At 37.0% G+C, this 20,464-nt stretch overlaps 1 protein-coding gene across 1 annotated transcript in view; it reads left to right on the forward strand.

Moving 5' to 3' along the window:
* The window catches only part of SLITRK1 (SLIT and NTRK like family member 1), a 193,945-nt gene extending 181,679 nt beyond the window's left edge, over nucleotides 1-12,266 (forward strand). Inside the window, exons 2-4 of the transcript XR_002078633.2 lie at nucleotides 330-451; nucleotides 2,825-2,894; nucleotides 9,403-12,266. The gene's annotated coding sequence lies outside the window, so the exon portion shown is untranslated. The remainder of the gene's footprint in view (nucleotides 1-329; nucleotides 452-2,824; nucleotides 2,895-9,402) is intronic.
* The last annotated feature ends 8,198 nt before the right edge of the window (nucleotides 12,267-20,464 follow it).

Consider the following 20,464-nt stretch of genomic DNA (forward strand, 5'->3'; position numbering starts at 1 on the left):
GCATTAGTACCTGGGCCTTGATTGCCATGGAAGATATCTGGGTTTTGTCAAATCAAGTCTTGGGCCAGAATTAATCTCAAATAAGGTAACTTAACAATGTGGACATGCACTTGGGAGAGGTGTGTGTGTATGTGTGTGATCAAATGGTATTTCACTGGGAATCAAGAATTATGTTGGTGTATATTATGGTATATGTATTATGGTTTAAAATAACCCTGGAGAGAGACATTGTTTTCATCCAAGAAACAAATATTGAAACTCTAGCAGCAATGTCCATTGTTACATGAACACATAAGGGAGAACACCATATAGAAATTGCCTGTTTGCAGGAATAATATTGCATACTAGTAAAAGCAGCAATGGAAGCAGAGAATTGATTCTGATTGCTGGAAGATCGTACCTTGAAGTTTTACCCATTGGACCAAATGAAGCCACTGACTCCTTGGACTCAGTAAGTACCAGGTTTTTGTTTTTTCATTTTTTTAACTTGTCAATGGAGTGGACGCTGTACCAAGAAGAAAAGAATATTTTCCACAATAGGCAAAGTGGGAAAATAGAAATGTGATATTGTGACTTTATATTTTTAGACAGCCTATAAAAACATGCTTGGACACTTACTATCAAGTGACATGATCATATTTGCATTATAGTACTTGGTGTTGACTCTCTGGAGAATGGGTATAGTGGGACAGGCTATTTCTATAATAATTATACCTAATTACAGACAGAAAAGGCTTGACCTTGAGAAGCTGAAATAGAAATGAAAATTAAGAAACTTAGGAATACAGACTATTCATTAAATATAAGTGAAAGATAATTAAAAATATCAATAGTTTCTTAGGATTGGAAAATAGATGGATAATAGTACAAACTTAGAAAATACAGAATTATTTACATATAGACAGAACTTATTCAATTTTGGAGTTTGTTCTTACCTGTACGATCTCTAGATGGAGAGGTGAGGAAAAGCAAACATGATTATATACATAAATCTTAACTTCAAGTTCTGATATTAAAATAATAGGTTTGGGAATCAACACATACAAGGTCATTGATGCCACAAGAATAAGCAAGTTGGTGGAAGGAAATAATAAGAAAGTTTGTGAAGTGAGAAGAGCAACAGGTCTAGGAAACTCTGTAAAACACAAATATATAGAATGTACAAAAGATATAAATATGCTCATAAGAAGATAGTAAAGATAAGAAAGAGGAAACATAGAAATAAATGGAATAGTGTTTCAATAATATCAAATGAAGTAACATTCATTAGATATGGGAATTAGGAACTCCTTGGTGACCTTCCAAATAATAGCAGTTTTAGCTAAGTGCTGAGAACAGAAGCCAGACTGCAGTGGGTTGAATAGTGAATGGGAGGTGCAGAAGTAGACAAAGAGAGTCAAGGTTATTCCTTTGAGAATTCTAGAGTAGAAATGGAAGACAGCAACTTTGAAGTAACTGAAAGAAAGAAAGGTCTGTGCTAGCATATCAAAGTCATTTTTATCTTCTCCTTTCAGTACATTTAATAGTCTGGATGTTGGTAAAAGTTGAAACATGGTAAGGATTATTCTTTGTGTTTGAAAAAAATCAAGGCCCCTTTGATAACACTCTTTTAATCCTGTGATTCTTACTTACAGTTATAAATGCAGTTAAAATTACATTCAATCTCATCAGAAATATAGCATCTTAAAAGATTTTTTAGGATGAATGGGAATCAACTGAATTTCTCAGTGTCCCTACAATTCTTTTCATATCTAGTTTCTTAGTACCCACAAATGATATTAACAATATTTGACCTCAGAGCAGCATTCACATCAACATCAGAAATAAGCACTAACTGGGGAGACCTGGGAAGTGAACAACACTGATTAGACAACAGCCAAAACCAACCAGTTCCATCAACAGTGTATCAAAAAGGGAATGCAATAAGGAGAGGGGGTTATATCCTCCATGGAAAATTTTGAAACAGTAATGAAATAGAATAAAAATGGGTGTACGTTTTACCATCATCGTATATCAACAATTCTAAACAATGTATGTCATAAAATACTGCTTCCTTCCTTGCTGGACTATGTCAATTCCCACATTTAGTCACTATCCAGGTATGTACCAATTACTTATCAGTCGTGTAACCAATAAGCGTAACATTTTTTAAGCATCCACTATGTTTCTAGCATCTCTTTAGCTGCATAAAGACACATACACCTGCATATACTGAGCAGACAGTTGTGACATTGGCTTATTTTAGGTTTCCTCAAAATTGAGAGGAAGGGTAAGTAATAATTTTTGTATGTGTACTGTGCCTGGTTAACACCCCAGAAACACTACACACTTCAACTATGCAAACTTTAATCCACCTAAATAAATTATGCATTATAAAAATGTCTACTTTTTACACTGGATAAACTGAAATTTAGAAGGTCAAGTGACCTACCAGAGGACATACAACCACTAACTGGTAGCATTAAGACTTGACTCCAGTGTGCTTTCTTTCTCCACTGTAGTTCTTAAAATTGTACGCCAAAGTTTTCCTAATTGCAAAATCTCTCAAGCTGCCAACTTGATACACAAGTATAATGCAAATTACCTCCCCCCCCCGCTCCCCGGGTATAGGATATGGAGAGAAATAGAATACTACATATAGTAAGATTAAATTAAACAAAACATGCTGCATGGAAAAAGTTTACATAAATGTATTTGATGTTCTAGTGAGCACTTTTAATGGGTGTTAGAAACTGCTCAGAAGTGAGAGACTGAGGCTATAAGACATGGGCTGCCTCTCATCAGCCAGCTCTGTCCTGATTCAACACTCAGAATCTTTTCACAGTGTCAGACTGCTGCTCTACTTAAGAAGAGAGGAAGAAGAATTTTCAATACCAAAAAATAGGGAGGAAAAGGTATGTATAGTACTAATGTCATGGAAAAATACCAAATGCATTAAATTTGTCATGCAATTCATTCTAAATAACAGTGCACTTCAAAAATGACATCCAAAATGATATTCCAAAAGCTATCGTGCCTGCAAAAATCTTTACAATGTACACTATTAGAGTACAACATTTTAAACCAATTATTTCATTAACTGCCTTGCTATTATATGTAAGACAGATTTTCTTTGGTGAGTGAATAGAGATGCAGATCAGGTTTGATAATAATAGAGGCAGAGTATGACTAAGAGCTTTATGTACCAGTAGTTCTGAAAGTGGTTAGCAAACTGAAAGGTAAATTAGAAACTGAAGGTGATGTCAGATTACAGTGTGACTTAAAGAGAAGGAGTCTAGAAGCTTTTATTTTCACCATATTACCTGACAAGGCCAAGTGGGAAGCTGAGATTCAGTTTATTTTTATATAAACTGTAAAACATTAAATGATATTCTGACCTTTCCAGTTTTACTATATGGAGATTACAGAGCATTTAGTTGTAATGTACAATTTACTTGGTCTTGTCTATTTATGCTTGATATTTGCATGCAGAATAACTTTTAAATGCACAGAGCACATAGGAAAAGTTCGCAAGCAATGTTCAAATTTTACCTTGAAGCGTAAGTACTTAATGCAGAATACTGATTCTTCATATTAATACTCTGTCTGAGCAGAGAGGTTTTTTTTTGCAATATAGCTATACTTAGTTTTGTCATGTGAAGGAAAATGAGATATTAACTCATTTTAGACAAGTTCACCAGCTATTATATAAGATATCATTCTGATAAAGCCAATGACCAACTGTGCTCAGAAGAGGGGCCTGTGTAGTTATTAAAAAGCAATTATTAGTAAAGTTTGGAAAATGTTCTTTTTGTAAAAAGCTGATGATTATATAATAGGTGAAATGGATAAAGGAATAAATAATAACCAGTTTACTGAAGAACAAGTAGGAAAATGATTGCAAGTAGAGAATTGATTTCCTACTTTGATGATAGATGTACTATTGTCCTTCACTTTCAACCAAACTCAAATGACGAAAGTTCAGGCTTAAGAACAGCTTTCTTTATAGAGAATTCAGATTATCTATCACTGAAAATTTCTTTTAAACTTTGAACATAATTCAAGGATATCACAAAAAAGAACATATATTTTCACAAAAAGAACATACATTTTCAACTATATAGAGGTTGTTACCTATTCATATATGTATGGAGACACATTCACGCATGCACACAAAACACATCACATAGAATACAGATTATAAGGAAATACATTAGAACAGCGATTTTAGGATTACAGGGGACATTATCCTACTGTAATTTTATATGTTTTCTACAAAATTATATCACAAATTAATTGATTGGAAAGTGTTATTTCTGAATTAATCAGAAAAGTTTCCATTTGGGCCAAGAAAAAATGTGTTTATGGTGGAATTGACTCAGAATTTCAACATTTGGAGGTTGACATCTCAGGCCCTCCACATCCTTCATCTGTGTGATAATGGGCAAATAATTTAACTATATTTTTTTCTGCCTAATCTTCTAAAAATATAATATTTGAAGGATTCTTGTAAGAATTACATATAATTTTTGTCAAATTCATGAGTTCTAATATATTGTGAGTTTTTTAAATAACTTATTTTCCTTACTTATTCTTTTATTTTTAATTTTTTTAGTGTTTATTTTTGAGAGAGAGAGAAAGAGAGAGAGCGAGAATAAGCAGAGGAGGGGCAGAGAGAATGGGACACACAGAATCTGAAGCAGGCTCCAGGCTCTGAGCTGTCAGCACAGAGCCCGATGAGGGGCTCCAACTCACAAACCATGAGATCATGACCTGAGCGGAAGTCAGACACTTAACCGATTGAGCGACCTAGATGCTCTTCTTTTAGAAGAGTTACATTCATAATAATTTTAAAGTATGTTTTGTTTCATAATAAACTATTTTCAGTAGGAGCAGCTACTATTTGAACAAGCACCTGGCTTGAAATAAAGATGTTGGAAAAAACATTCTTCCATTCTTTCATAAGATTATTTTGGTTTGTTCAAATATGGTTCATGGTAAATGTTTTAGGATCTAAATCTTTATTTATTATCATTATTATTATTATTATTATAGCTTTTACTTACTTATTTTGAGAGAGAAAGTGCAAGTGAGGGAGGGGCAGAGAGTCCCAAGAGGGCTCCACACTGTCAACACAGAGCCCCATGCCAGCTCCAACCCAGGAGCCATGAGAACACATGACCTGAGCAGAAGTCGCATGCTTAACTGACTGAGCCACCCAGGGGCCCGAGTATCTAAATCTCTGAGAAAAAATCTTTTACAAAATATTTATGGGGTTTTTTCTTTCTTTAGTAAAGTATGTTAAAATCTGAGCAAAATCACAAAAGAAAACAGTAACAATAAACACATATGCTATTCCCCCATTGCCAATTAGGTAGTAGGAAGTCTTTTGACTAAATGTACACATCATCTTATATTTAAAATTTTGTTACAGATCACTATTCTTTACCATTTTTTTTTTAATGTTAAGAAAATTTTATGGTTTGATTGGATAATGAGGCATTGACACATCTGAGTAAATCAATATCTGGGCCCTGAGGCAACTGTTTTCTCCTTCATTTCTTTGGGTTGCACGAGCAACTTGTAAATAGATCAAAACAAAACAAAACAAACAACCTTTTGCATTACTTAAATTTTTCCAAGGCATGTGCTGGTACAATATAAATCTCTGACAGATGCAACAACTTGAAACATCATGCACAATACCTTGGACTGCACTGCTCCCAAGGCGGCCCTGCTCATTTGTGTCTGATATTTGGAGCATCTGGAGGAGTGTGAATAGCATTGGGAAGAAGAGGGAGGAGGAAACAGCATGAGTGCCTGGCTGGGAGTGGGTGAGCCCAAGTTGTGCAGGGCAAGCCTGAACGTGTCATTGGTGCAAACCCAAGAACTCTTGATGGTCTTTAATAAAAACGTCTGGTGGAACCTCATGATAGGGTCTTCAACAGCCTCGAGCTGGCTCACAGCCAAGTTAATTCTGCAGCTATGTGGTGTGGCTGATGGTCCTGCACCGTGATGCTGTGCTGGATTTTCTGGGACAGAACGCTAAACACCTTTCCGACAAGGGCAACTTTCCCTCGGAACTGCTGTCCTTCCCGTGTAAGGCATGATGCGTCAATATAAATTGCACCTAGTTGTGTTCTATCATTACCAAATCACTAATGTTGAATGAAGCTGGATCCAGTCCCCTCCCAAGTTGACTGGGCTGTCATGGGACTTGATGAGACTCAAGGCACTGGCACCATAGCAGCAGTGGCAGCGGCAACCCAGCCCGGTCTCCTTACTTTACCATTTTAGAACTAAAATCACCTGTAACATCTTTTGTAGTTTCAAGTAAAAAAAAAAAAAGTGAATTTATAAAGCTTGCTAAATCTGACAACTGATTAATATACTCAAGAATTTGATATACTCTCAGATATTCTGAAATGTATTTTCAGAGCTTGACTTAGCTGAAAATAAGTTGAAATAGATTTTTCCTCACACACTTTATTTTGTAATATTATAGGTAATAGTAAGGTTGTGTGGATTGAGGACAAAAATAAGAAAGCAAAAGATGCATCTCTTTAGGAAAATGGGCAAGAAATGAAAATATTGCAGATCATAATATATATGTATATATATTTTTAAATCTCTCAATGTATAATCCTATTTTTTGGATATACATGTGTTTATACTCAGAGAAGATGATTAAAGGTCCCACAGACTACCACAAACACCTCTCCATTCTCTAATTATTAACATTACTTGTAATCAGCATTCTGAAAATACTCTTATCTAACATATTTAAGCAGCCCCCAAAACCTCTGGCAGAGAGAATATATCCTATCAGCCACAGCAGCACCCCTAAGCCATTTCTTAGGATTAGCCCAAGAACCATTCTCAGATGACCCTACTGAACTTCCAGATCATGACATTAAAACACAGTGACAGTTAGCTGGAGGGTTGCAGCTGCATTTTCGTTTCTTCTGTTAATGGTAAAGCTCTGAAGTCTGCTTAAGGGAAGGATTGCACAACTTCCATTTTCTGACTGCCTAAAATTATTTTTCTGAGAAATGATCCTTATAGATCACTAGCAGGCAAAATTGTTCTGTTTTAGAAGACCCCCTAAAACAGGTAGAATATATAGGAAGGGTTATTCTCCTCAAAATATAGAATAAATGCTCTGCCTTTAAAGGAATATTTTTGGATAGAAAGCTTTAAAAACAGAAGCAGGAAGGGTAAAAGCACATTGGGGCTCAGTGCCAGAGGTAAATGCATATTGTATTAAAATTCACCTGAATGTGAGGACTGTTTCACTTCATTATCTCCTCTGCCTTCCAACAAATGAATCTGTTTATCAGTATTCCCCAGTCATCAGTGCCATCCATAGGCTTAAAACAGAAAGAACCTTAATGTCTGAAAAAATACAGAGAGTTTCTATATTAACTTTAGAGCATGTGAATCAGTCAACATTATTTACACATAGTTATAGTCAGTAGACAGAGCTTTGCTAGAAATAATACAATTTACACCCAAAATAGAAATATATACTTCTTGTCAGAGTTAGGACAAAGTATTTTGCATTTTCATAACCAGGTTAAAGTAAATTCATATATATGTGTAAACACTACTTTATATTTATTATAATGGTATTACATTGTAGATGATGCTGATCATATGGTAGCAACTGCTACATTATTTATAATAGCTTATACTTAATTTTAGGAATAAAAAAATAGAAGAGAATAAATTTTTCATCGCTGGAATGTATGTCCATCTGCATTGTGATTTCATAATAAAAACACTACATTAAACTATTTTTAGTCAAAATTTGGCAATAAGTAAGTTTTAAATATAGAAACAAGGATATCATTGTTTAAGAATTTTTTATTTAGGTATTTCAGTTGTAGAGCACAGATTCATTCATTTCTGTTGACCAAGCATTTCTTGAAAACTTACTAAGATTAAGAACTAGGAAGAAGAGGTTCTTGACATTAAGAAATGTACTGTTTAATAGGAAGCAAACAAAAAAAGATCATAATGTTATGGTGAGTCCTATAATAAAAGTATGCAAAGCATATGCTGAGAAATCATAAAGGTAGACACTTAGTCATGAAAATGTTGCAAAAAGGATGCTATCAGTGTTAAGTCTCAGATGTTTGACCAGCAGATTTTGCCTTGTTTTATAAGGTCATAATATGTAATATTAGGATATTGTATAATATAAATGTGTTAGAATATGGGAAAATGTATTAAAGAAAAATGTGTCTTTAGTTGTTGGCACAACTCAAACTCACTCCTGAGGTAGCATTAACAGTTAATATACTTTGCTCTCTTCTAGTAGTTGTGGGCTGCTGTAGACTCTCACACAAATAGGCAGATGCCCTATTAAACCTGAAAATTTGGGGTCATCACTTTCAACTTGGCTTTCCATAATCCCTTCGTATCTATCAGTCTGTTTGGTCTGCTATAACAAAAAATGTTATAAGCTAGATAGCTTATAAATAGCAAATGTATATTTCTTACAGTTCTGGAGGCTGGGAAGTCCAATATAATGGCACCTGCAGGTTCAATGTCTGCTGAGAGCCAGTTTCTTCATAGATAGCTATATTTTCACCATAAGCTCACATGGCAGAAGTGGCAAAAAAGTCTTCTAGAGTCTCTTCTAGAAAGGCACTAATTCCATTCATGAGGGCCTTGCTTTCATGACCTAATTGCTTTCCATAAGCCCCACCTCCTAAACCCACCACATTGGGCATCAAGTTTCAATTTATGAATTTGGGGTGATGGGCATAAACACTCAGTTCATTGTAATGTTCTAATATATTTTCTAATCAGTTTTCTTGAACATATCTGTAACAACATTTAAAAATTTTAGGGGTATCTGGGTGGCTCATTGGGTTAATTGTCCAACTTTGGCTTAGGTCATGATCTTGCTATTGGTGAGCTCGAGCCCTGCATCAGACTCTGCTAACACTCAGAGCCTGAAGCCTGCTTTGGATTCTGTATCTCTCTCTCTCTCTCTGCCCCTTCCCCCCAAAAAAATAAACATTAAAAAAATTTAATAAAGTAACATTTTATGCATTCTGAGCATTTACATTGTATCATATTTCACTAAAAAAGTTCATAAAACAAAAAAATTCCAATTCCTGGCACAATGATCCAAACCTACTTCTGCAGACCTACCATCTGTAATTTCATACATGCTTTGGTCAAGACTGTGTTACTCCTCTAATAAAGGCAGTCTTCATTTTTGCTATAAATGTCAGCCTCTCTGAACCCTTTTATTTCTAGTTTTTCTGGTCTTATATCTTCTGTTTGTGGGTCCTTATTTACCCCTTTGAATTTTATTCATATGTTTCTTATATTATCTAGTGACTTCTACCTTAAAATTAAAAGTTGAGGTTTTATGATTCAATAACTGTTCTTTCCTCTTCTTCATAGTCACATATGATATGTGCTGACTACGATTCCTGTTTCCATCTCCTCATCTCTCATTAACTCTCAGTGCCCTCCAGTCTACCATCTAGCCCACCACAGCACCAGATAACTCCAGGTCAGTCTAGCAGGATTTTCCATTCAATGAAAACATTTTATTATTCACAATATTTGATATAGTACCCAAGACTTTCAAGAACTCAACGGATTAACTATTTGCTAGTCTTCTTTATTTCTAAGGAAATCTTTAAATAAAATATAAATATAAACACATAAAGTGATGGGACCCCAAGAACAAAAAGCAGTCATTAAATGTTTTCAATTATTTGTGTCTTTATACTCCAAAGTGACAGAAAACAACACAATCCTCCTCAACACTAAATGACAGTAAATAAATTTTAAAAGGAAGAAGCCTAGGTAATGTTAATTGGGAAAACAATTCTTTATTTAGAATGGTGTAGCATGCATTTTCTCTAAGGAGAATTGCTAATTTTTAAGGTTATGCTTCCAAGTAGGAGTTGTAGTAAGAGAAATAACAGGTCATGACTTCTTGTCATGTAAGGAGAAAAGCTAGAAAGGGAGTTTTGCTGGATTTTAACATGGACTGAAACCTAAGCCCAATCTGAAGCCTGAAGGAAGGGATAGATGGAAGCACAAAAGAGGTCCTATGATTGAGGGAGGGACAGAGGTCACAGAACTGGAAGATGAGGAGGAGAAAGTGCAGGTAAGAATGGATATGAAACCAGGAGAGTCTGTTCTGTGAAGAAAGCCTCCCTGGTGTCATATACCATCCTAAAGCTGAAGTTTGGGAGGTTTCTCCTGTGCTGTGCAAGTCAAAGTCCAAGTTAACTGGAACTTGAATCTTAGTACTTTCTTGGTTTTAACTCCATTTTGAGATTTCCCAGAGCCTTCCAAACAGAACTTTTCATTCTAGAATACTATTCTCACGAAGTCTAACTGGAACAGAATAAAGAGGGAATGGAGGCTTGATGCACCCTACTCCCTTTCTGTCTCCACAGAAATGGGGACCATCCATCCCCATGAGGAGACTTTTATGAGGCATCCCCATGGCAAGAGGAGGCAGGGAAGACACCCACTGTTTTGGGACAGTTGGTCTCTACAAATGCAGGACAGAAAGTAAAACCACACTTGATAGTACTCTTTAAGTTAGTTTGGGGACATCTTTTCAGAAGGAAGTAGGCAGAAGTACCTAGGATACACGCAATGATAACCCCCTTCTTCATGAATGCCTTTAAGAAAATTATTTCTAGATTTCTGCCACTTATTCCCGTTTCCTCCCATTATTCGTATTAACCAAAACTTTAAATGTTCAAATTTCTGTCTTGACCCAAACTTATCAGTCACCAAACCCAAGTGAATTCTATCTCAAAAATATTTCTTCAGTACAAAACTTGTCTAGCTTCATGGCAGCAGCTGGTCTAAGCCACTAAGATTTCTTGCTTTGTTTCCTGCAATAGCTTTCTAGTTATGAACATTCACTCTTGCTTCTTGCTTCCAGATGATTCTTCACAAAGCATCCAGATAATCCTTTCAAAATATAAGTTTTATCTCTTGTTTTCTTGCATAAAATATTTCAGTGGCCTTCCTTGCTTTTAAATGAAATCTCCTAAATTCTTACCATGGTATATAAAATCATGCCTAAACGTCTCATCTAAGAATGCTACACTTTCCTTTACTCCTAAGTCCTGAACCACAATCACAGTACTGGAGTTTCTCCTACTTTCCAAGCTACTAGGGACCTCATTTCTTCTCTTTTTATATATCTGCCACAAAAGAACTTTCTTTTAGCCTTTAACAGTCACTTCCTTGTTTTTATCCGGGATGATTTCTATATATCTTTTATAAGTAATCTTAAGTATCAGCTATTTGTGGATGCATTCTTCTGAATCCAAACTCAGACTATGTTCCTCTGGTGTCTGTGTGTGTGTGTGCATGTAGTATGTACTCCCTGTATACTAGTTTTTCTTCGTACATCTCTAAGTATGTGTATGATTGTTATTTAGGTCTATCTTATCCTACTTGACCAAAACCTTATTTTGGAAAGGGACTGGGTCCATCTCAATGTAATTTTGTGCTTTCAAGAGCACAAAGCAGCCTTCTTTCAGTCCTTTTTCTTCCCTCCCTGACAGTTTTCTGGATCTAAAGACATACATTTTTCTTTATTTAAATTTTTATTCTGAGAAAGAGAGAGAGAGTGTGTGTGTGAGTTGGGGGCACAGACAGAGAGAGAGAGAGGGAAAGAGAGAGAGAATCCTAAGCAGGCTCCACGCTTAGCACAGGGCCTGACACAGAGTTCAATCCTAACTGGGGTCATGACCTGAGCCAAAATCAAAAGTCAGATGCTCAACTGACTGAGCCACCCGGGCACCCCTAAAGACACATATGCTTTAAAATGAGAGTTGGGAGAAGTAATGGATCAGGGTTTGAGAATAAATATAATCAAACATCAAAATAGTAACAACAGACAAGTAAGCCAAAAGAAAGGATATGAATAAAGTAAAAGAGAAGTACAGCCTAGAAGAGAGAGATCTGGAAACTTAATATCCCAAGCCAGTGCCAATTATCTTTTCAGAAATTAAAAATTTGAAAAACCCACATGGGTTAAAACTTCCTTTTTGTTTCCATGTGTTAATAAAATACACTTTTTGAAATGTCGCCCACCATTCCACTTTCAAACACAAGAGTTGTTTTAAGTTCTTCATGGCTACTTAGAGTCATTCCCACCTGCATATGACTTTTTTAATAATTACAGCGGAGGTTTATTTTGTCTACTGACTGATTCGCTCACCTTACCATGGACATTTTCCTGCAGTGTTTACAGTAATCACTTTAGTAAGAGCATACCATGCCACTGAATTACTACAATTCACTGACTGTTCCCTGATTTCTAACCATTTTTCTACTAATTTTTTTCTATAAAAATAAGTCTATAGTAATAGCTGGTTTCATGGTCATTTATTTTTCAAAGTCTAATATTTTTTAGGTTCCTCTTACCAGAAAGATATTGATGTGAAAGTATGAATATTGCTATGTATCTAAATATAAACTTCAAAATGCTTTACATGAATCTTTTAAAAGCCACAAATGAGAGAGGTATAACTGTATATCAAGTTAATGGAACGTATTTAAGGAGAAAAAATATGGATTAAAGTCAGAGTAACTGGCCTAAATGCCTCTGCTCTGTAAATTAACTATCTTCCTTTCTTATCTTGTCTCTCCCTTCCCCCACCTCTCACTCTCTCTTTTTTGTCTTTTGTTGTCTGCTGTGATTGTTGACAGCCTGCAAAAGCATCCTAGTCTATGTGAAATTAGCTTTCCAAAAGGCAAAATTGCTATTTGAGAAGATAACATTCAAAATGATTCCTGTGAATCAGATAGTCTATTGTGAGATGGACTGAATTATGCATTGAGTTGCCGCAGATTGAATATTACTATTTCAAGAACTTTTTTTCCTCCCATACCTTATAAAATAGGAGCCAGAAAGTGGAAGGAATTAAAGGTTTCCTCTTTCTTTTTGATTTCACCCCTTCCTGTCAGCCTCCTTTCTTACCTCATTGTCTTTTCCAGTCATCTTCCTAGAGATATATATTTAAAACACAAGTAATGCATTCTAATTGTTTTGTTGATGTTTAATTGAGAGGAAGAGCTTCATCACTATAGCAAACTCATTTTGCATTTCAGAAGAACACATTAACTTTCTGCAGAAATATTTTTGCCAAAGACTTTGTTTTGATACTGCTTTAATTTTCTTTAAGCCTAATTTTCTTTCTGTATTCATTATGTAATGGAGCTTTGAAAAAAATGGCAATCTCTGTGTTTTGCCTTGAGCTAGCAAAGGATTGTTGTTGTTGTTTTTTAAGGAAGTACAATTGCTAAGAAAAATTAATGGATAATTCAGCAACAATTTTACTCCTGCAAGCGTAAAGAAAAAAGAAAAAAGGCATACATGAAGAATAAAAACCTTAGAAAGTAATGGATGAATGGTTACATTGTCTATTGGAATGCCCAGTGTAAAAAAATACAGATGGTGGTGTAGATTTAAAAGGACATATAGGCACAACTTAAATATCTTTTCTTTAAATAACATAACTCTCTAGAGTATGTCCTTAGGTATTTACAGAGATTTCAATTGCATTTTAACTGATCAGTTGAAAAACTAAAAATTCTGTGATTATGAGAATGAGTGAAAGGGTAAATCAAAGGATGATTTTTAAGCTCCACCTAGTATCCTTACTCTGCTAAATTAAATAATAATGTGGACTATTTGGGAATCTTGTAGGGGAAAAAATGGATAGATATACACAAATAGTGAAAAACTCAGGCCTTCTATGTAACATTTTCTACACAATATAAAGCATCATAAATGTTGATTGCAGGTTCAGCACAAAGGTCATAAAAACATACAGGCCATTCACCAGGTTCATCTTTTCAACCCCCCTTCATTCTAACCCCCCATCCAACCCCCTTCACAGAACTTCTCAAATTGCTCCCTGATCCCTTCTAGGTCTTGGTTCCCACTGCAGCATCTATTATATGAAATGTAACTTTGTCTCCTTTTGGCCAGAGTATGATCAGAGAAATAGACTAGTAGGACATACAATTTCAGAGATTATGCTCAAAAATGTAACACGTATGCTTGTGAGGGCTGGCACAAGTTCCCAAATCCATAGGGCAGGCTATAGGAAAGGGCACGATGGAACTCTCGGGCTTAAGCTAAACCTACTGTCCACCATGGAATTTCTCTTCAAGAAAACCTCAGTTTTACTCTTAAGGTCTTTCAACAAGACTGAACCAGGCTCACCCAGATGAATTAGAATAATCTCACTTACTTAAAGTCAACTGACTATGGAATTTAATTATACTTACAAAATGCCATCACAACACCTAGATTAATGTTTGAATGAGTAACTGAAGGCAATAGCCTAGCAAGTTAAAACCTAAAATGGACAGCCACAGTCCATGCCTTGTAAACTTAGCACACATACACACCTGAAACCAAACTTAATCCTCAAATAGAGACAACATGGGGTGCCTGGGTGGCTCAATCAGTTGAGTGTCCAATGCTTGATTTCAGCTCAGGTCATGATCCCAGAGTCATGGGATTGAGCCCTGCATCAGGCTCCTTACTGAGTGTGGAGCCTGCTTAAGATTCTCTCTCTGGAGAAGATTCCCCCTCTGCCCCTTCTCTGCTTGTGCACACATGCTCTCTCTCTCTCTCTCTCTCTCTCTCTCTCTCTCTCTCAAAATAAGACAATAACAAAGTCATACTTCTACAAAACATGATTCAGGTATCTTGCATAAATCTGAAAACAGGCCAATCCTTTCCCTAGGAGAGAATGCAAAGTATTGATGTAATGCTCACTTTCTTCTTTGATATGCTTTAAATTATATACTGTGATATAAAGTTTATTATAAATACCTCTTACATGACAGGGGGATAAGAGGAAGAAGAAAATATATCTAGCAGGTGTATGTATATAAATGTGCATATATATAAACATATTTATATTAAGAAAAATACACATAACCATTACAATCCTCATTTCTGCAACTGATCACATAGTTGTAGCAGGACTTTATAACTACTTTCTCCTCTAATTCCAGTTCCATTCTTCAAGGGTCTAGGCCATTAGCAGTCCTATCTGAATTGTGCTTTAACCCTGGTTTTAATCGTAGGACATGACAGCACTAGGAGATACCCTAGGGAATGTTCTGTATATCAGACATACTCTTCCTCACTTCTGTTATTCAGTAACAACCCAATTACCCCCTTGATAATCTGGATCAGTCAGCCCAGACAGTAACATTGTAATTCTCACCTTATCCTGCTAATTCAGAGGCACACAGAGCCCAACATGGCCAGGAGGCAACCTCATCTTCCAGTTCAGTGATATTATTGTTTCATCTCCTTGTGGATACATTCTTTCTTTTCCTTTGGAACTAAGGACTCTAGACCAACAAAACCTAAGGTCATGGGAATAGGACATCAAATGTTTGTGTAATACAGAATTGAATCACTCCAATTTCCATTCTTCAATTCCTGCATCAATGAATGCTAGCTGTGGAAGAAAATTGCAACATATAATAGATGCTAATTCAGATCATATACAGACTCCTGCAGGACACTGCATAGGTCCTATAAGGTATTGCCACCTATCTGGCACTATAACAGTCTTCAGAAGACTACTTTACCATTCACTTCAGGATGATGCAAACATGATAAGACCAGTGATTTTCAGGAGCATGGGCCCATGCCACAATTTATTTTCTGTCCAGTGAATTTCTTGAATAGAAGCGATGCTGTGTGGAATACCGTGGAGGTGGATAAGGCATGGTAAAAGTCCATGGGTGGTAGTTTTGACAGAAGTATTGAGTTCAGGGCAGGTAAATCATATCCAGGGTAATTGTCTATTCCAGTACGAATAAAGTACTATTTCTGTGATGGAAGCTGTCCAGAGTAATCAGTCTACCATCAGGTAGCTGGCTGACCAACTTGGGGATCCAGATGTATTCTAGAGTGCCTAGTTTTATTCTCTACTTCTGGCACAGTAGACAATCAGCAGTAGTTGTAGTCAGACCCGACTTGAGTATAATTCTGTTAATAATTCTTATTAAGACTATGTGAAACCTCCATCCCTGCCACCATGGTCAATCGGCTCATGAGCCCAGTGGGCAATGACAGGGGGCCAGGGAAAGAGGTTGACTTATATTCAAAGAATGGGTACTTTTATCCACTTGATTTTATTTATTTTTTAATTTTTTAAATGTTTTATTATTTATTTTTGAGAGAGGGAGAGAGAGAGAGAGAGAGACAGAGTGCAAGTGGGGAGGGGCAGAGAGAGATGGAGACAGAATTCGAGGCAGGGTCCAGGCTCTAAGCTGTCAGCACAGAGCCTGACACAGGGCTCGAACTCATGAACCATGAGATCATGACCTGAGCCAAAGTCAGACGCTCAACAGACTGAGCCACCCAGGTACCCCACCTACTTGATTTTAAAAATCTACTGAGGTCACCATTTCAGGAGCAGTCATATAGGAGACAAGTATCTTTATATCCTTTTACCATTTATAATAATCTATGCATGTGCCTCTTCCCCAAATCTCCTTGTCACCAGTTTTCTCAGTCATGTTCCTTCTAAATCCTGACCATTTAGCTAAATTATTAACCACAGCCAATGAGCTGCTATAGACTTGTGCCTCTGGTCATTTCTCTTTACAGGCAAAACGAACCACCAGGTGTATTACTTAGAAATTCTGCTATCATGAAGGATTTCCTTTCACTATTGTCCTTTTGGGGATGTTTAGAATGTAGTCTTACAAGTATCCATGTTAGGTGATGCTTGGATGTCATGCAGAACCATCCATAAGAGAACCATTTTTCTTCTTCAGTCTCCTATTCACGGGAAACTTTCCATGAGAATAAATATTGGTGTAGACTTCAAAAGTGAAGGTAATGGAAGATGAATGAAGACCAAAGGGAATTTGAGCCACTTCTTTACACAACATACTTATGTTTCTGGGGCCTGGAGAAGCCTCATCTTGTATATACTGCTTCCATTGGACGATGCAGTACTACTTGGCATGCCCAAATTCATGGCTTGAAGGCTCAGACAATACCCGATTCATGGTTTCAACATCTATGCAAAATCTCCATACCTGCCACAATGATCACTTTGTTCATATGCTCATTGGGCACTGAGAAGAGCAGCTATGGGAAAGGGCTGACTCGTATCTCGGAAGGAGTAATCCCATACATTTGATTAGTAAAATCTGCTGAAATCATCATTTCATGGGGGGCATCTCAGGTTGCCTGCTAACTTGGAGAATTATGGATAAACATCGAACTTTCAACTAAGGCCCATAGTAAAAAGGGCTTTCTCAAATTGAAAGTAGTTATCTCTCGGGGATTATTAGGCTTCGTTCCAAGAATCTCAGGGTGATGCTACAACTAACCTAGTGATGCCTGGCATTAAACTTCCAGCATCATTGGATTTACAGGATTATATGGTCCAAGTGTTAGAGCAGTTTGCATGGCAGTCCAGACCTGTTGCACAACCTTCTCTTATTCTTGGCCTAACTCATATTGAACAGTTTTGGTCACTTGGTAAATGGTTCAAAGTAGCATAAGACAAATTAAGAATATGTTTCCAGGGGCACCTGGGTGGCTCAGTTGGTTAAGAATCTGACTCTTGGTTCCGGCTCAGGTCATGATCTCACAGTTTGTGGGTTCAAGCCTCACATTGGGCTCTGCACCGACAGTGTGGAGCTTGTTTGGTATTCTCTCTCTCTCCCTCACTGCCTCTTCCTTGCTTGCTGGCTCTCTCTTAAAAAAAAAAAAAAAAAGAAAAGAAAAGAAACAAACAAACAAAAACCCTGAATATGCTTCCATATTCCATGGAGGCCTGTTAGGTTTTGCACTTTTTTTTTTTTTTTTTTTTTTTTTTTTTTTTGTGGTAGGAAAGGCCAGAAGCAGCTACTTATTCACCTTGGCAGGGATATTTCAATATTCCCACACCAATGGACCCTTAAAAATATACCTAAGATGAGAGGGCCCCGAATTTTTGTTAGATTTATTTCTCACTGTCTGACACACACTATACTTGATATATTATTTAATATGTAAATATAAACTGGGACACCTGGGTGGTTCCGTCATTTAAGTATTATACTCTTGGTTTCGGCTCCAGTCACGATCTCACAGTGTCATGAGTTGGAGTCCCACGTTGGGCTCTGCGATGGCAGTGCAGAGCCTGCTTGGGGTTCCCACTCTTTCTCCCTCTCTCTCTGTTCCCCCCAACTTGCACTGTGTCTCTCAAAATAGATAAACCAATCAGCAGAATATCAGTAGAATGGGCCAGCATAATATCTCGTGCAAGAGAAAGGCAATCAGGGTAACCCATGAGGTAAATTATGACTTAGGGCTGGAGAGTTGAGACACCTGTGAAGGACAGTGAAGGTAATGGCGCTGCTTGCTACACCAGCTGAAAGCAGTACATTTGGTGGTCCTCACTAATAGATATTCAGAAAATAGCACTTGCCAGATTGATAGCTGTATACAAGTTGCAGGGATATGCTTGATCTTCCACATGTGGAACAGCGGTTGCAGCTGGGGTCTATGACCTTGTTAAGCCTATGATAACCTACTGTCACTCTCCAAGATCTGTTCTCTGCACTGGTCAAATAAGTAAATTGGGGATGGTAGGAATTTCCACATCACTTCCTTTAACTCCTTGATGGGGGCAGTCCCCACAATCCCATGGAATGGAGCTCTACTTTTTTTCCCTAGGTAAAGCATTTCTAGTAGCTTCCACTTGGTCTTTCCCACCATAACAGATATCACTCCATAGTTTGGGAAACCAAGATGGAAATTCTGCCAGTTACTGAGTATGTCTATTGCAATTATACAGTTTGGAACTGAGGAAATAACCACAGTATATGTTTAGTAGACAACTGGACTGACCCCAAGATGGATCTGAGCTAAAAATTCCATTGATCATCTGACCTCCGTAAGCCCCTATTCTGAATGATGGACACAGTGTGTGTTGCCAGGAATTAATTTTAGTTCAAAGACAGTGTCCAGCAATTGCCAAAAGCATCATTTCCCTTTCTCCAGTACTGTCATTCTGGTAAGTCCTTTTGGAGAAAGATTAACAACAAACGCTTTGGCAATATCACAGGGTCTTTCCTCAAGTAGAGTTTTAGGTCTGTAAACTGGCTCAAGTCTGGGAGTTGACTGAGGTGCCGTGACTCAGTGTTTCACTGATTCAAGATGGACTTCTGCGCACCTGATCTAAAACTCTTCTGCTTATGTAGTTTAAGTAAGCATTTGGCAGCCTTTCCTTTTATTTCCTTTTAAGGTCACCATATTCAACTAACCACTGCAATACCTCTCTATGAGTCAGATATTCTCACTGCTTTGACTCCACTGTCTATTAAGTTAAACATATCCACCTTATCTTTTTTAATTAAATGTCACCATCTGGCTTGTACAATTCTGAGATTACGTTATCTCCATTGTTTTTAGGAACCCAGTTAAATGGGAGCAGTTCCCACTGTAATTTATTATTTATAGACAAGAATAACCACAGGGCTTTTCAGGGATTTTAAGACCCTACTCAAAAGTATTTTTCTCAGTTTCAGTGATAGGTATGTCCTTTGGACCAGGAGCCATTTTCTAATTCCTCAAGCTAAAATATGGAATCCAGAATCTCTGCTCAGTGAATCCATATCAAAAAATTCAACCTCATCCAACGGTTTGCTCTCTCCACCATGATCTCATATCCTTAGAATCTGTTTACCCATGTATTTTCCAGATTTCTGTCACTATAAATTGGAAAATTTATTGTATAACAATGAGTTTCATGGGTTATAGTTTATACTGCATCATTTGGGGTCTGCTGGAAATGGAGTTTGGCTTTAGGTCTAAAAGCACATTGTGGTCATGGGAGTAGATCTTGAGGAGGTCATTGATGGCCTGCAAGTGAACTACCTCAGGTCCACCCAATAATATCCCTTACTTAAAGTCAACTAATTGCAAACTTTAATCACACATACAACGTATAGCAACAGCGAAATTAATGTTTGATTGAAAACTGGGAATTAGAGTCTAGCCAAGTTGACACTGTCCCCTTCCTCTTGATGTATTCCCCAGAGGTAGGCACCTCACCCAACCACTCAGTTCTTCTTGGAAATGTAACCACGACACGCCGTTTCTTTATAATTGCTGAAGCTACAACATACAGAGTTTGGGTGGTGAAAATGTACACTGCTTTGGGAACAGCAAAGCTTAAAATGACAAAATGCAGACAAGAGAGAGAGAGAGAATATAGAAATGCAAAGAGAGGTAGAGATGAATGGATCAGAAAGTGCTGGCTCTGCTTCCAGTTTTTCCTGGAAGCAGAGCTCCTATCCTTGGATTGCTAAACCCCAATATCCCTGAAATTCCTCTTTTAAGTTTATTTTAATTAGGTTTCTGTTGCTTGCAATGAAAAATATTCTAATTCTATGAAGTTTTCAAACAAACGACTTGGGTGCGAGAAGCACTATT

This window comes from Panthera pardus, unplaced genomic scaffold (assembly GCF_024362965.1).
Source record: "Panthera pardus isolate Hobbes unplaced genomic scaffold, ASM2436296v1 HiC_scaffold_1, whole genome shotgun sequence".
Classification (NCBI taxonomy): domain Eukaryota; kingdom Metazoa; phylum Chordata; class Mammalia; order Carnivora; family Felidae; genus Panthera; species Panthera pardus.